The 18,867-nt window shown below is 43.4% G+C and overlaps 1 protein-coding gene across 1 annotated transcript in view; it reads left to right on the forward strand.

The window, feature by feature from the left end:
* SORBS1 (sorbin and SH3 domain containing 1) overlaps window positions 1-18,867 on the forward strand; it is a 696,861-nt gene that overhangs the window by 135,662 nt on the left and 542,332 nt on the right. Inside the window, exon 2 of the mRNA XM_063961529.1 lies at window positions 6,304-6,375. The gene's annotated coding sequence lies outside the window, so the exon portion shown is untranslated. The remainder of the gene's footprint in view (window positions 1-6,303; window positions 6,376-18,867) is intronic.

Consider the following 18,867-nt stretch of genomic DNA (forward strand, 5'->3'; position numbering starts at 1 on the left):
CCTGTTGGCATTTTACATGTCAATATTTTGACCTTGTCTGCATTTTAAATGTCGGTATTTTGTCCATGTCGGGATTTTGACCTTGTCGGGATTTTGACCGTCGGTCAATTGCTGTCGGGATTTCGACCGTCGGGATTTTGATTGGAGGTATTTCATACCGATCCCGGCTATCTAGTGGTTTGTGAGACTATATTGGCATATTACCTATGGGCTAGACGACTCTGATCTGTCCTTTGTTCCCCACATTCAATCTGTCTCAAAATCATGTTACATGCATCTAAAACTCACATCCAAAATACGACCATACCTTACACAAGACACTACAAAAAATCTAATCCATGCTCACATTGTCTCCCGCATTGATTACACAGCCCAACACGTGTTTTGGTGCTGAGGATTTTTGAGCTGATTTTATGTAAATTTGGATTGCTGATTTCAAATATAACATTAATTTTCTCCTGTCAGCTCTAATTTTTGAGATATAAAAATCGTCTAATTTGTGTTACCCTATTTCATATTAGGCCTATGATTCACATAATAAAACACAAAACGTTAAAAAACAGTATGTTTTATAGAAAAAAAATTAGACTATCATTACAGTAACACTATAGTGACTCAAATAATACTTTCTCTTCAAAATAATAAAATGAAATCATAAATGAAAAGAAAATTAGTTTAGGAAGCTTCTTTTGTTTGACATTCTTGAATGGACTTTGTTTCGACAGTCTCTTTGTAAATTCCAGCTGTAATCTGCCATCATATGTATATCCCATCTTCCCTGGAAGCGATCTACCATTGTTTTAATGTCCTGGTGAAATCTTTCACCTTGCTCTTCGCTCATATCACCCAAATTTTCAGGGAAACGATCCAGGTGGCTGTATAAGTAATGAACTTTTATGCTCATATTACATCCAAGGTCTCTGAAATTAATGAGCATGTTGTTTACTAACTCAGCATAGTTTTGAGCTTTGTGGTTATCCAGAAAGTTTCTGACATCCAGGACGAATAACGTCCTGCTCAGACTGAAGGTCGCCCAGATGGCGATGTGTCGGGGCCTGTGCATGCGCAAAATGTATAGCTGATAGAGAAAAACTGTTTTCGTATTTGGAATCAGCACGCCCAATATAACCAAAATCAATACTAACATTCCAGGCACCAAACAAATTTTTTTATTTTTGGGCAGTGTTAGTACATTAGTCTTCTTACTTGTCTTACCAAAAAGAGACTCTCACCACTACAATTCTGAATGCAGTTGTGATGCTAAACTTCCGTGCTAGACATTCGTCATATGCAGATCAGCTCTGTCAGTCCCTCCATTGGTTACCTTTATTCTACCATATTCAATATAAAATACTTTTACTCACACACAAGGCCACTAACCAAACTACACCAACGAACATCTCTTCGCTTATCTCAAAATATCGCCCGACCCTACCTCTTCGCTCTTCACAAGTTCTATGTTTGTCATCCACATTCATTATTCGTTCCCATTCACAATTCCCTTCCACGCAGAATAAGACTCTCCTCTAGTCTCCAAACCTTCATGCGTTCCCTGAAAATTCACCTCTTCAGGCAAGCCTGCCAAGAACCTTTGCAATCTGATGGACCATTATGCAATAAATAGGAACTACCCTTGTGTATCAGTGTCCATTGCCCTATAGATTGAAAGCTTGCGAGCAGGGCCTTCATACCTCTATGTTTGTCTGTTACCCAGTTTAGTTTTATCACTGTTGTCTCCAATTATAATGTGCAACGGAATTTGCTATGCTATATAAGAAACTTATAATAAATAAATAATAAATGCCAAACCTAATAACTACATCACATATAATTCTATGCCCAAACAAACAACCTCATACAAGGATTCAAACTACATAAAATTGCTAATAAATACTTTTTAACATTCTACAAATTAATACTTAAATCACACTAACAATTACACATTTATTTCACCTTTTAGCAAATGTATTCATCATAAAATACAATGCTCAATTCTAATTTAAACTTGGATAATGTAAACCATCATAAATTGTGAAGCCAAGATAGTGACTTCTTCAAATAATGCTACTATATATTGCCCGTGACAATCCATATTTCTTACAAATATCCCAGAAAAAAAATGGGTTTTTCGTATCCTTAGAAAGGTATGTGGTGATAAATCCTAATGCTAGATTGTTTTACACTAATGTCATTTTCCTCAGACATACAGTACAGCATGTTCATACAGCATGCACAATTCCTACAACTAGGCACAAGTTCATTGTTTTTATTATTTAGATTAATTATTTTCCTCTTGACCTTTCACCATGCTGAACTACTTTTCTACTAATAACGTACAGACTAATTTGCATAATAAACCTATCCCCCTAACTCTCATTGGCTCACAGGAGTCATGGGCAGGCTTATAGAAAATAGTAGACAAACAGAGTGATGTCTCCCGTGCAGCGGCGCAGGTCAGTGATACACACAGCCGCGGCGGCTGACCCCAGCCGGCACATACAGTATATTACATACAGTACATTACATGTATGGTTATATGTGCTGACCAGCTCCCCCTGCAATGTATGGTTGGAGCTGCAGCCCAGGGGCAGCAGCCACTACTGCTACCATGTAACTCAAAGAACAGCACAGTGACTATCATGGAATACAGACAGCATCAGCACTTGCTATACAATTCAGAAAGTAGCTGTGACTGACATATAATATAGAGAACATGAGCATGATGTATATAATATAATACAATACAGAGAGCAATAGTAACTGCTGTATAAACACAGAGCATCAGTGATATTAGGCAGGGAACAATATGGTGACTAACATATAATGCAGAGAAGATCATTGTGAATGCCATGTAATGCAAAGACCATCAAAGTGACTGTCATATAATACAGAGACCATCAGTGACTGCCATAATATACAGAGTATGAGTGATTGCCACTTACATGCAATATACAAGGCTTCAGTGATCACCATAAATATAATTCCCTCATCAATAATTAATCTTTCACCAAAAAGCATTCATTGTAACAACCCCATTCAATATAATTAATGTCATTAGCTTTTTTATAATCTTCAATAAAAAAAACCTTCAAATCCCCATTATTTATTTACTACAACATCATCTAATAATAACATTCATATTTCATGTACATTGGCCACTTAATTACATCCCTCAGTCTCATTAAAAAAAGACAAAGTCTTTATTAACCCCAATAAAGCATTAACCCCTTACCCCCTTATTCTTAATATTACCTTCTATAAGCTATACTTATCCTCCCATATAGCCTAATTTACCTGTTGGTGAGATCATCTGTTCCACTTTTTGCTGCCACAGCAGCAGTCAGGAAGCAATCAGGTCCCACTGAGTGAGGAGTAGGGACCATCCGTAAGACAGAAGTTGTGCTGCCTATAGTTGCAGCACATGACCCCTGGAAAAGGATAACCATATACCTCAGCTCAGGGCCATCAAGGGCTGAGCTGGGCCTGGGGAGGCATGGCTACAACCCCTCCTATCCATCCATCTATCCTACCTGGCTTCTGCTCCCCTGTAGGCACCCTGCTTCTCCCTTACCCATGGCACGTACCTTGCCAGCACCCCCACCCATAGCCTCTTATTTACATGTCCTTTAACATGCCCTCTCTGAACTTTACTCATCTGAGAACGCCCCGTTATAACCCATGTGTGCCTCTTCAATTGCAAGTGGAGATGTGTATTTGTTCCAGAGCATGTGCAGGGCAGAAACACACAGATACACGCCTCCAACAGGTATAAGTTCAGCTCTGCACCAGGCTTGACGAGAGCTGATATGGTCCTGCGGCTGTGCTTAGCTGGGGAAATATTTGAGATAAATTCTCCAGGGAAAAAATATTCATGTTTGGCACTGGTTAAATGTATAATCGCTCTATTTCTCTGCAGCCAAGCTGCCTTCTGCCCAAGTATTTGTCCCCTAACACACTCCATACAGCATGATATCTCCAGACATTTCTCGGTAGGCTTCTGGAAGAGTTTATCTCACTGCATGAAGCATCTGCATAAAGAGCAGAAAAGATTATGCTGTATCCTTTCTGCGACAGAAGTCTGCAGCATTTCTATAAAGCCGTATAATATTTCCAGCGTTAAAGTGTTTATCCTCCCTCCAGTCTCAGAATAATCTCTATTATGTGTGTGGGCCACTGAAATATAAAAGAGTGTGTGGGCCACATCCTTCACTAAAGCCATGACTCATACGCTTTAATATTTGCATTAAAAACCATATTGCGCTTCAGTGTCTATCATATCAAGACAGCTGAATAGATCCTGATAATTTCTTTAAAAGTTTCTGAACTTATAAATCAAGAATAAACTTCTTGGATAGCAAGGTTTGCTATATGCAACTTCCATTTCATTTGTGCAAAGACATAAAGTTTACAACCTTGGTAGTGTCACTGTAATGTACTTACATACAGATATTTTCTTATACACCTATGCTGCAGTCGCGCCAAACATCCCTTCTCAGTGCACCAGGTCCCAAGCGACTGCTTGCACCTGGTGTCTTTTTTGCACGAATGTGCATTTTGGTAGCAAAGAGATGCAAAAACAACTGCACTTATTAATTTGATATGCGATACTTGTATATCTGAGTGCGGCTAGGAATGGCCATCGACCATCGATGGTTTAAAATCTTTGATGGTCTATGACCGATGTCGAATACTTTTACCATCGATGGGGGAGAACCAGATGGTTTCCAGCCATCGATGTTTCATTGCTACTGAAATATTTTTTTTTCTTCAAAGTGTCAGGGCACTGTGCTTAGCCCCGCCCCCTGACACCAGCGAAGCAACGCCCTGAGCTCTGATTGGCCCACAGTTCATTTTACAATAATACAGGGACAACCATTGATGTGTAAAACCATTGATGGTTTCCTTACAGATGGTTTTACACCATCAAGGTTATCCATCAGTGGTACCATCGATGTTGACCATCATTGGATAACGCACCGATGACCATCCCTATGAGTCTCAATATTTACAATTTTGCAGTTTGAATAGTGTTCAGGTATTTTTCCACTTCCCCATTAATATACAGTAGTTGTGATTATAGCTGGTGGAGGCATTTACTGAGACCAGAGAATAGGCAAGAACACTGTAAGGTGTATTGGGTGCATCTGCTACTGACCATGGTGAAAAGCAAAGTGATTTGCAATGCATGTTCAATAAACTACATAAACAAGATTCATTATTTCTTACAGTGTCATTCAATACACTTACAAACAGCAAGTCTTCTATTCATAGGAAAATCACATTTGCAGTCCTCATTTACATATGTTCTGTACTTTTTTCATCATTTGTATTGCTTCTGAATTCCTTTGCAAGTAATGTATAATAAATAACTTTTGGTTGAGTGGCTCTTATAATAATACTATTCCACAACAATCATGCTCCCAGATGCTGTAAAATCAGCTAAGTAAAGGCATTTTACTGTCAGGAGACATTAAAAAACTTAATGAAAATTAGCTACTGTACTGTAAGTAACATCTTTTAACATCTCTTGCAGAAACCTTAAGTGATGCTTCATCATTACATAAGGTGTTTTAAGTAAGTCACTGCCTTTACTTAAACTCAACCCATGCGCAGAACTGACTATTTTATTAACGTTCTTGCGTTACTTAATGAGTTCTACATATGGAGCATAACTGCATAAGTATTTTCAGTGCATCACTTAAATAGATAAAATCATTTAAAGATAATCTAGTAATTTAGAATGATACATGGTAAAGTAGTAAGCCCTAAAGGAGTTGATGTTGTTTGTTTTAAACCCTATTTTCCTTAGTGGGTTTTGTGTAACCATTCCCTAGTACCTCTGATACAAATATACAACTTACTGAGGACTATTGCATCTACGCTTTAAAATACAAGGGGGAATTCAATTCCCGGTGAATCCTTTCGCTTAGCAAGTACTTTTGTACAAATCTGGTAGAATTCCAAGCGAAGGGTGTGACATGGGGTGCTGTCGATGGTTTTTAAACGCAGTGGCAACGGCAATTCACACCCTTCACCAGCAATTGAATTCCCCCTAAGATTTTCACAGCTGGCATGTGAGTATATTTACTGTTCAAATGTATTTTTATTTTTTGTACTGTTGCTATAATAGCAGTCCTATTACCTAATATATTTGTATATTACTGTTGCTTTGCTGTCCATATGCCTAGTACATTTAATTAAAATTTCCATGACATGATATAATAAATTGCTTTAACTGCTTACATTATTTACAGTTTTTAATTGTTTTGTTACTATTGTCTTATTTAAGTATGTTTCTTTTAGGACATTCTGCCGAGAATTGTTATGGACATTGTTAACATCAATCTCTTGCTTGCTGAAACCTCATAACATAAGGTAAAAACTATTTTTTACAATTGAAGTAACTGTAAATGTAGGTACTGTAATTTACTGTATAGAACTTCAGTACAGTGGATTTAGCATCAGAACATGAATGTGATTTCTATATAATTGCTACGTCTCATAATTAGCACGCTTGTGCTGATGTTTTTGAGCTTGTGCTGGATCCTGATGCTTACATTCTCTATCGCTGTAAAAGTAAATGATTATGAATATAGGTATGCAATCATATAGTCTACAATCAAAATCTAGCTAATCGTAAGTTTGATGCCAAAATGTTGACTGTCATAATGCCACCATGGTCAAAATGTTGACATCTGAAAGGTCTACACTGACGTGATGTTGACATGGGTAAGGGGTATATTCAATTGAAGTCGGATCCATTCTGACATTCATTTGTCGGAATGGGTCCGACCTGGGCTATTCAATGAACATCTCAATTCGACTTTCCAAAAAGTCGACTTGAGATGCGGGAGGGGAGACGGGGGAGAGCCGCGGGCAGTAGAGGCTTCTACTCTATGTGGTAACCCTGAAAGAAGGTGCAGTTAACACAGATTTTTCTTTTGCAACCTCAGGAGCTGTGAAGATAAATCCTCAATAAGTACACACTCTGGGGCTTACCGTGTGGGGGTAGGCACTTGACATGGAATCTATGGGTTTATGCACATTAGTCTGCGGGTTTCCCCTTGTGAGGAAGTTGGGTAATAGTAGAATAACTCCAGGCATGAAAGCCAGAAGCTTTAGTCCCACGGTTAACCCAGCGGCTAACTTTATCTGTTCCTATATATGTCATTTTTCATTTCAATACATAATACATCTCTCAATCTGTCTTAAAAAAACCAAACATGCCATCAATTGTGACAGCCGTTTATTATGATAATAGCAAATATCTCATAGTAATATTGTTTATAAATTTAATAAGCAGACATATAATTTATTTTGCAAAAGAAAAAAAAATCTTTCCTATTTAAAACCATGACATTGTATATACATACAAAAACACCATAAGGGTAACCATACATTTAAATAGCAGTTTAAATATGAAGTAAGTCTTTATATTTAATATTTACCAATTATTCGATTCTAGGTGACATTTGAAATCTATGTACTGTAACTGCCCATAGTTTATCTGACAAACTTCTGATCATGTTGACTGCCAGAATATAGACGGATACCTGCCTGCATTTTAATTGTCCACATTTTGTACTGCTACAGGGGAATTAGATTGTAAGCTCCATTTGGGGGAATGAATCATGTAGCAGATAGTTGATTCATACAGTACTGTGCAGTTAAACACAATATCTACTCTAAGATACAGTATAAATAATATAAGCTGCTTATAATGATTCTCAGATATATGTATATGTTGCCTTTAATTACTATGTTGTATTTTATTATGGAACACTTTCCAAATGAGTTGTGTTACATGTGGATGTGACCTGTTTATTGAGTATAATATGCAAATGACGTGACACATATATCATCATTAACAGAGTATGGATACTATATATATGCTAATAAAAAAGTACAGTATAAAGATATGATTTTAATTTATACCTCCTAAAATGTAAAAAAAAAAAAAAAAGCAGAATCAGGCCACAAGTTAGTCCCACCCACTGCTCTACCTAATCTTCACACAACCCACCCAAACGACCTAACATAAGGTCTAGAGAGCATGGTGTAAATTTTTGCAGATGATACCGAATTGTGTAAAGTTATAAATACGGAGGGGGATGCTGAGTTGCTTCAGAACGACTTAGTCAAATTAGAAGCATAGGCAGCAAAATGGAGAATGCGCTTCAATACAGACAAGTGTAAGGTAATGCACTGTGGTAACAAGAACAAAAATAACACCTACATACTAAATGGGGTAAAATTAGGGGATTCTGTACTGGAAAATGACTTAGGTGTCCTCATAGATAGCAAACTAAGCAGTAGTACCCAAAGTAGGATTGCAGCAAAGAAGGCTAATAAGAAGCAGGGCCGGTTCTACACCTTGCGGCGCCCAGTGCTAAAGTTTTCACTGGCGCCACCCCCCACCCGCGGCAAAAGTTAGTTTGCAAAAAATAGGGGCGTGGCTTCGTAGGGGAGGGTCGTGGCCACAGTTATGCCCCTAGTAGCTGTGCACCCAGATTTGCCCCAAGTAGTTGTGCCCACCAGTTGATTTCCCCCCTGTAGCTGTGCCCCCTGTAGATTTGCCCCCAGTAGCTGGTCCCCCTGTAGTTGTGCCCCCAGTAGCTGTTCCCCCTGTAGCAGTGCTCCCAGTAGCTGTTCCCCCTGTAGCAGTGCCCCCAGTAGCTGTTCCCCCTGTAGCAGTGCCCCAGCATGTGCCCCCTGTAGATATGCCCCCAGTAGCTGGTCCCCCTGTAGTTGTGCCCCCAGTAGCTGTTCCCCCTGTAGCAGTGCCCCCAGTAGCTGTTCCCCCTGTAGCAGTGCCCCAGCATGTGCCCTCTGTAGATATGCCCCCAGTAGCTGTGCCCCCTGTAGCAGTGCCCCCAGTAGCTGTTTCCCCTGTAGCAGTGCCCCAGCATGTGCCCCCTGTAGATATGCCCCCAGTAGCTGGTCCCCCTGTAGTTGTGCCCCCAGTAGCTGTTCCCCCTGTAGCAGTGCCCCAGCATGTGCCCTCTGTAGATATGCCCCCAGTAGCTGTACCCCCTGTAGTTGTGCCCCCAGTAGCTGTTTCCCCTGTAGCAGTACCCCAGCATGTGCCCCCTGTAGATATGCCCCCAGTAGCTGTGCCCCCTGTAGTAGTGCCCCCAGTATGGACCCCCTGTAGATTTGCCCCAGTAGCTGTGCCCTTTGTAGCTGTGCCCCCTGTAGTAGTGCCCCCAGTATGTGCCCCCTGTAGTAGTGCCCCCAGTAGCTGTTCTCCCTGTTGCAGTGCTCCCTGTATGTGCCCTCTGTAGTTGTGCCCCTTGTAGCTGTGCCCCCAGTGATAGGGCCCCTTGTAGCTGTGCCCCCTATATGTGCACCCAGTAGTAGCTACGCTTTCAAAACCTAAAAGAAAAAAGAAAATACTTACCAGCCTCGCTCCTGTTTCTGGACCGCTGTTGCCGCTGCTGCTGTCTCCGGGCGCCAGCTCCACTCTATGGGATAGACGTAATGACGTCTCTCCCATAGCAGCACCACACTGACACTAGGGGTCAATTTTGACCTCTAGCGTCAGTCAGTGATGCCGGCTGTAGCGGGCGCACACAGCGCTCGCTGCAGCCGGGGAGCGGGGAGGGAAGGAAGAGCAGTAGCGCTCTTGCCACGGCGGCGCCCTCAGGGTAGCGGCGCCGGGCAAAAAGCCTGCTTGCCCGTGGCAAGAGCCGCTACTGGATATTAGCATGCATAAAATGGGGAATTGATGCTAGGGACGAGAGTGTTATACTCCCGTTGTATAAATCACTAGTGAGGCCACACCTTGAATACTGTGTACAATTCTGGGCACCATACTACAAAAAGGATATCCTGGAGCTAGAAAAGGTTCAGAGGCGGGTGACCAAACTAATTAGGGGCATGGAGACGCTGGAATACGAGGAAAGGCTTGCAAGGCTAGGCATGTTTACATTGGAAAAGGGGAGACTAAGAGGGGACATGATCAACATCTAGAAATATATAAGGGGACAATACACAGATCTTGCGCGGGACCTGTTTTTGGTTAGATCAATACCGAGAACTCGTGGACAGTCGCTCAGGTTAGAGGAGAGGAGATTCCGCACAATATGGCGTAAAGGCTTTTTCACGGTAAGGATGATACGTGTTTGGAATTCCCTGCCTGAGGGAGTTGTAATGGCGTACTAAGTCAACACCTTTAAGAATGGGTTAGATAAATTCCTAATGGATAAGGATATCCAGGGTTATGGTGCATAGTCACGCACTATAGTTATTAGAAAAAAGAGGAATAAAACGTAACGGCAGACATCAGCATCAGTCAAAATATTAGACCAAATAATCCTGCATAGGAGATCACAAATAGGTTGAACTCGATGGACAAATTGTCTTTTTTCAACCTTAGATACTATGTTACTATGTTACTATGTAAACAACGCCCACAGTCTAGCAAAGCCACATCTCTTTTGAGACCTACTGCTGTTGGGAGGTATAGAAGTGAAAAGAGTAATGTGAGAACTGTATTAATTTGAAGACTGAAGTTGGGGTATCTGTAGGTTAACATACACATGGTACAATATGCACTATATAGTGTATTATTTAGCTAAAATTGAGCTGCATGTTCGTCCAATATAAAACATTGTATCCAATGCCGCGGAAGAGCACACCGCTTTATATCGCATACAATATAGTGCATACACACAGTAAGATATAGTGCACTATATCGCACTCTAGCCAGATAGTGTGTGATATAGTGCAAAAAATATTTAGGTGGGTACACACGGGGCGATTTTTGCTTAACGTCTAAACAATCTGACTAGATTGCTTAGAAAAGAAGCATACAATGCTTTGTATGTATGCCCCATAGCGATAGCGATGCGCAGCCCCGCAAGTTGCTATCGCTGACACTAGATTGGCCTGCATGCAGGCACAATCTAGTCAGGCCGCTCACTTGACTGCTGTGTGAAGTGAGCGGCCCCCCTCCCCCTCGCTCAGCACACATCGCGTTGTATGTGATAGATCGCTCAGCACACATCTCTCCCTGTGTGTACACCCCTTTACCCAGCTTAACTTTTATTTTGAGAATCGGATACTGTTGAGCAGTGTCGGACTGGGGCATGTAGGGCCCACCGGGGGAATACAGTCGTAGGGGCCCATGTTTAGAGGTGTGGCCAGTCTGCAGAGGGGGTGTGGCCTGCCACCTCATTGGTTTGACCAACGATTAGAGAGTGCAACGTCTGGGCCCTTTCATAAATATATATAGTAAATTCAGCTGTTGCATGCATGATAATGTACCAGATTATTTATCAGCAATGCACTCTAGAAAATACACTATAGTCCAGAATAAGGTAACATATGTATAACTCAAGTGCACAGTCTGGAACCTGATCCTTAGAGCATGAGGTGGGCCCCCAGGCAGTGGGGCCCACCGGTGGTTTCCCCTGTACCCCTGTGGGCCAGTCCAAGCCTGCTGTTGAGTATGCTAAAAATAGCATTAGAAACCTGTCTACTAGCAAATAACTACAGGCGTACAGATTACAGTCTTGTATTTACTATTGCAAATGTTGGAGTATAATTAATTTATATATATATATATATATATATATATATATATATATCTGCAGTTGTTGTAAAGCATCACAGCTGGGCATCTGGTGTATTTCATGTGTCCAGCTTTAAAACTCAACCTTATCTTGCACGCTTTTACTGTACAGTATGTACATTTCAGGCTTTACTTACTGTCTGAATCTTTGTTCTCTGCACGTACTTCATACTCCTCTGTAAGCAACTAGTACTTTGTGAAGTACAACAACATTAACCTTGTAAAAATGATATATCGGAAACCTTTCATGTAGTGTGTCATTGTACATTTAGAACTTAGATTCCCACCGTCCCTGAGTTCTTACCTCTGCAGTCTCTCTCCTTTAGTCCCACGTCCCACGCTTGTGTTATGTCTGCACCTTCAGTAGGAAATGAATGCACCTTTAGGAAATCGCTGTTTATATGTATGTAAACGGACGTGCATACAGTAGTACTGTATAGATTTATTGGGATAATCTAATATTACACTTTCACCTTTTGACCATGCTAAAGTGGAAATTCTGGGATTGTACTGGACATTTTATTTCCTTGCATGTTAAATGTCTATTTAAATAAAAAATAAAAGTAGGTTGTTTGATCTGTGGCCAATCTGAAAAGACACGACCTGGACACTTCTAGTTATTCAGGCTTTGGGCCAAACGGCTGTATTGCAAATAGCCTCACACAGATTGAACAAAGATAACTCCAAACACATACCAATGGGATTCATGGGCCTACCAGCTCTATTACATGTGATCACACAATTATCTGACAGGTCCTTTTTTTTTTGGACCTACAAACAGATGGATTTGATTCCAGTTTTAAGGGGACCAAATAAGTAAAATAAATCATGACATGTGGCCATCTTATCCACTTAACTGGCTAGTATTTTCTCAAAATATATCCCCGAAATTGTAAATTTTCTTTCTCTTACGTCCTAGAGCAGGGGTGGGGAACCTTTGGCCCTCCAGCTGATGTTGAACTACACATACCAGCATGCCTCGCTACAGTTTTGCTATTTGGTCATGCTAAAACTGTTGCAGAGCATGCTGGGATGTGTAGTTTAACAACAGCTGGAGGGCCGAAGGTTCCCCATCCCTGTCCTAGAGGATGCTGGGGACTCCGTAAGGACCATGGGGATAGACAGGCTCTGCAGGAGACATGGGCACTTTAAGAAAGACTTTAGATCTGGTGTGCACTGGCTCCTCCCTCTATGCCCCTCCTCCAGACCTCAGTTTGATACTGTGCCCAGTGGAGACTGGGTGCTTTTCAGAGCGCTCTCCTGAGCTTTCTGACAGAAAGTATATTTATTTGTTAGGTTTTTTTATTTTCAGGGAGCCTGCTGGCAACAGACTCCCTGCATCGAGGGACTGAGGGGAGAGAAGCAGACCTACTTCTGTGAGTTTCAAGGCTCTGCTTCTTAGGCTACTGGACACCATTAGCTCCAGAGGGAGTCAGAACACAGGTCTCACCCTGGAGTTCGTCCCGGAGCCGCGCCGCCGTCCTCCTCACAGAGCCGGAAGATAGAAGCCGGGTGAGTATGAGAAGAAAAGAAGACTTCAGAGGCGGCAGAAGACTTCATGATCTTCACTGAGGTAACGCACAGCAGTGCAGCTGTGCGCCATTGCTCCCACACACCTCACACACAGCAGTTACTGTAAGGGTGCAGGGCGCAGGGGGGGCGCCCTGGGCAGCAATATAAACCTAATTTCTGGCAAAAGAGATATATATACAGCTAGGCACTGTATATATAAAGAGCCCCCGCCAGTTTTTATTATATTTAAGCGGGACAGAAGCCCGCCGCCGAGGGGGCGGGGCTTCTCCCTCAGCACTCACCAGCGCCATTTTCTCCACAGCACAGCTGAGAGGAAGCTCCCCGGACTCTCCTCTGCTTACACGGTGAAAGGGGGTTTCAGAGAAGAGGGGGGGGGGGGCACATAATTGGCAGCAAATAATAGTATTACAGCGCTACTGGGTAAACACATTGTGTGTTTTTCCTGGGGTATTAGCGCTGGGTGTGTGCTGGCATACTCTCTCTCTGTCTCTCCAAAGGGCCTTGTGGGGGAACTGTCTTCAGATAAGAGGATTCCCTGAGTGTGTGGTGTGTCGGTACGTGTGTGTCGACATGTCTGAGGTAAAAGGCTCTTCTAAGGAGGAGATGGAGCAAATGTGGTGTGTGGTGTCTCCGTCGACAACGCCGACACCTGACTGGATATGTGGAATTAAGTGCTGAGGTAAAATTATTGCACAAAAGATTAGAGAACAGACAGGGAATCTACCCATGTCTGTCCCTATGTCGCAGGGACCTTCAGAGTCTCAAAACGCCCACTATCCAAAATAATAGACACTGATACCGACACGGAGTCTGACTCCAGTGTCGACTACGATGATGCAAAGTTACAGCCAAAACTGGCAGAAAAGTATTCAATATATGATTATTGTAATAAAAGATGTTTTGCATATCACTGATGACCCATCTGTCCCTGACACGAGGGTACACATGTTTAAGGGGAAGAAAGCTGAGATAACATTTCCCCCCCTCTCATGAACCAAATGAATTGTGTGAAAAAGAGCGGGAATCTCCAGACAAGAAACTGCAGTTTCCCAAAAGAATTCTCATGGCGTATCCTTTCCCTGCTAGGGCCAGTATACGATGGGAATCCTCCCCTAGGGTGGACAAGGCATTGACACGTTTACCCAAAAGGTAGCGCTGACATACCAAGATACAGCTACCCTCAGGGATCCTGCAGATAGCATGCAGAAAAGTACTTTGAAGTCCATTTACACACATTCTGGTACACTACTCAGACCGGCGATTGTGTCGGCAGGGGTTTATAGCGCTGTAGCAGCGTGGACAGATACCTTATCAGCGGAGATTGAAACCCTAGATAAGGATACCATGTTATTGACCCTAGGATATATATATAAAAGATGCTGTCTTATATATAAGACATGCTCAAAGAGACATTGGTCTACTGGGTTCTAGAGTCAACGCTATGTCGATTTCTGCTAGACGTGCCCTGTGGAACATGCAATGGACAGGTGATGCCGACTAAAAGAGGCATATGGAGGTTTTACCTTACAAGGGTGAGGAATTGTGTGGAGAAGGGCTCTCGGACCTGGTCTCCACAGCTATAGCTGGTAAATCTGATCTTTTGCCTTATATTCCCTCACAGCCTAAGAAAGCACGACATTATCAAATGCAGTCCTTTCGGTCGCAGAAAAACAAGAAAGTACGAGGAGCGTCCTTTCTTACCAGAGGTAAGGGCGCAGGGCACAGCTAGTTTCCAGGAACAGAAGTCCTCCCCGGCCTCTACTAAATCCACCGCATGACGCTGGGGCTCCGCCAAGGGAGTCCGCCCCAGTGGGAGCACGTCTTCGACTCTTCAGCCACATCTGAGTTCACTCAAAGGTGGATCCCTGGGCAATAGAAATTGTTTCTCAGGGTTACAAGCTGGAATTCGTAGAGGTGCCTCCTCGCCGGTTTTCCTTATCGGCCCTACCGGCTTCTCCCCCAGAAAGGGAGATAATATTAAATACAATTCACACATTGTATCTCCAACAGGTGGTGCTCAAGGTTCCCCTCCTTCAACAAGGAAGGGGATATTACTCAACCTTGGCTGTAGTCCCGAAACCGGACGGTTCGGTCAGACCTATTTTAAAATTAAAATCTCTGAACCTATACATGAAAAGGTTCAAATTCAAGGTGGAATCGCTCAGAGCGATCATCGCCAGCCTGGAAGGGGGGGATTTTATGGTGTATCTAGACAGAAAGGCTGCATACCTTCATGTTCCCATTCATCCACCCCATCAGGCGTACCTGAGAATTACGGTACAGTATTGTCATTACCAATTTCAGGGTAATTGGAGGAAATGATGGTGCTCCTACGCAAGCAAGGAGTCACAATTATCCCATACTTGGACGATCTCCTAATAAGGGCGAGATCAAAAGAGCAGTTGTTGAACAGCGTGTCACTTTCGCTGAAGGTGTCACAGCAACTCGGCTGGATTCTCAATATCCCGAAGTCACAGTTGGTTCCTAGGACTCGTCTGCCCTTCTTGGGTATGATTCTGAATACGGACCAGAAATGGGTTTATCTTCCGATAGAGAAGGCCCAGGAACTAATGACTCTGGTAAAAAACCTATTAAAGCCAAAACAGGTGTCAGTGCATCACTGCACTCGGGTCCTGGGAAAGATGGTGGCATCTTACGGGGCCATTCCCTTCGGCAGGTTCCATGCGAGGACTTTCCAATGGGATCTACGGAACAAGTGGTCCGGATCACATCTACAGATGCATCAGTTAATCACCCTGTCCCCTAGGGCCAGGGTGTCTCTCCTATGGTGGCTGCAGAGTGCTCACCTTCTGCAGGGTCGCAAATTCGCCATCCAGGACTGGATTCTTGTAGACACGGACGCGAGCCTCCGAGGTGGGGGAGCAGTCACACAGGGAAGAAACTTCCAAGGTCTTTGGGTCAAGTCAAAAAACTTGTATTCAAATCAACATCCTGGAGCTGAGGGCCATATACAACGCCCTTCGGCAAGCGGAAACATTGCTTCGCGACCTACCGGTTCTGATCCAGTCAGATAGCATCACCGCAGTGGCTCATGTAAACCGCCAAGGCGGCACAAAGAGCAGAGTGGAAATGGCAGAAGCCACCAGGATTCTCCGCTGGGCGGAAAATCATGTAAGCACATTTTCAGCAGTTCATTCCGGGAGTGGACAACTGAGAAGCAGACTTCCTCAGCAAACACGACCTGCATCCAAGAGAGGACTTCTTTAGGAAGCTTTCGCACAGATTGCAAGTGAGCGGGAACTGCCACAGATAGACATGATGGCGTCCCGCCTCAACAAGAAGCTACAGAGGTATTGCACCAGGTCAAGAGACCCTCAGGCAGTAGCTGTAGATGCCCTAGTGACACCGTGGGTGTTCCAGTCGGTCTATGTATTTCCCCCTCTTCCTCTCATACCCAAGGTGTTGAGAATGGTAGGAGGGAGAGGAATGAGAACAATCCTCATTGTTCCAGATTGGCCACGAAGGACCTGGTATCCGGATCTGCAGGAAATGCTCACAGAAGATCCGTGGCCTCTTCCTCTAAGACAGGACCGGTTGCAACAGGGGCCATGTCTATTCCAAGACTTACCGCGGCTGCGTTGGACGGCATGGCGGTTGAACGCCGGATCCTAGCGGATAAGGGTATTCCGGATGAGGTCATTCCTACGCTAATAAAGCCTAGGAAGGACATGACATCTAAACCTTATCACCGTATATGGCAAAAATATGTTTCTTGGTGTGAGGCCAGGAATGCTCCTACGGAAGAATTCCATCTGGGCCGTTTCCTTCACTTCCTGCAAACTAGAGTGAATTTCGGCCTAAAATTAGGATCTATTAAGGTTCAGATTTCGGCCTTATCCATTTTCTTTCAAAAGGAATTGGCCTCTCTCCCTGAAGTACAAACTTTTGTGAAGGGAGTACTGCATATTCAGCCTCCTTTGGTACCTCCGGTGACGCCTTGGGACCTTAACGTGGTGTTAAGTTTCATTAAGTCACACTGGTTTGAACCACTTAAAACGGTGGAGTTGAAAAATCTCACTTGGAAGGTGGTCATGTTATTAGCCTTGGCTTCGGCTAGGCGAGTGTCGGAATTAGCGGCTTTATCACATAAAAGCCCCTATCTGGTTTTCCATATGGATAGAGCGGAATTGCAGACCCATCCTCAATTACTGCCAAAAGTGGTTTCATCCTATCATATGAACTATTGTGGTGCCTGTGGCTACGCATGACTTGGAGGATCCCGAATCCCTTGATGTGGTCAGGGCTTTGAAAATTTACGTGGCCAGATCGGCTACAGTCAGAAAAACAGAAGCACTGTTTGTCATGTATGCAACCAACAAGATTGGTGCCCCTGCTTCAAAGTAGACTATTGCTCGCTGGATCTGTAACACGATTCAGCAGGCGCATTCTAAGGCGGGATTGCGGTTACCTAAATCGGTCAAGGTCCATTCCACTAGGAAGGTGGGCTCTTCTTGGACGGCTGCCAGAGGGTTCTCGGCGCTACAGCTGTGCCGAGCTACTACTTGGTCAGGTTCAAACTCCTTTGCAAAGTTCTATAAGTTTGATACCCTGGCTGAGGAGGACCTCCTGTTTGCTCAATCGGTGCTGCAGAGTCATCCGCACTCTCCCGCCCATTTGGGAGCTTTGGTATAATTCCCATGGTCCTTACGGAGTCCCCAGCATCCTCTAGGATCCTCTGTCCGTCTCCTCTGGGCACAGTTTCTCTAGCTAAGGTCTGGAGGAGGGGCATAGAGGGAGGAGCCAGTGCACACCAGATCTAAAGTCTTTCTTAAAGTGCCCATGTCTCCTGCGGAGCCCGTCTATCCCCATGGTCCTTACGGAGTCCCCAGCATCCTCTACGGACTACGAGAAAAAGATTTACCGGTAGGTTTAAAATCTTATTTTAAATTATTATTAGATTATGTAAATAATAACTATTTTAACCAGATTCAGTATCATTTTACTACCAAATATGCAGATTTGTTAATACAGTTGCCATTTAAAAAAATAAATAAATTCAGGGACATCTTTTGATATATGCAGTGTATGTATATGAGTATATATGTGTGTGTGTGTGTGTGTGCGTGTGTGTGTGTGTGTGTGTGTGTGTGTGTGTGTGTGTGTGTGTACACTGCTCAAAAAAATAAAGGGAACACTTAAACAACACAATGTAACTCCAAGTCAGTCACACTTCTGTGAAATCAAACTCTCCACTTAGGAAGCAACACTGATGGACAATCAATTTCACATGCTGTTGTGCAAATGGAATAGACAACAGGTGGAAATTATAGGCAATTAGCAAGACATCCCAAATAAAGGAGTTGTTCTGCAATTGGTGACCACAGACCACTTCTCAGCTCCTATGCTTTCTGACTGATGTTTTGGTCACTTTTGAAAGCTGGCGGTGCTTTCACTCTAGTGGTAGCATGAGACGGAGTCTACAACCCACACAAGTGGCTCAGGTAGTGCAGCTCATCCAGGATGGCACATCAATGCGAGCTGTGGCAAGAAGGTTTGCTGTGTATGTCAGCGTAGTGTCCAGAGCATGGTGGCGCTACCAGGAGACAGGCCAGTACATCAGGAGACGTGGAGGAGGCCGTAGGAGGGCAACAACCCAGCAGCAGGACCGCTACCTCCGCCTTTGTGCAAGGAGGAACAGGAGGAGCACTGCCAGAGCCCTGCAAAATGACCTCCAGCAAGCCACAAATGTGCATGTGTCTACTCAAACGATCAGAAACAGACTCCATGAGGGTGGTATG

Source organism: Pseudophryne corroboree, chromosome 3, assembly GCF_028390025.1.
Source record: "Pseudophryne corroboree isolate aPseCor3 chromosome 3, aPseCor3.hap2, whole genome shotgun sequence".
NCBI classification, from domain to species: Eukaryota; Metazoa; Chordata; class Amphibia; order Anura; family Myobatrachidae; genus Pseudophryne; species Pseudophryne corroboree.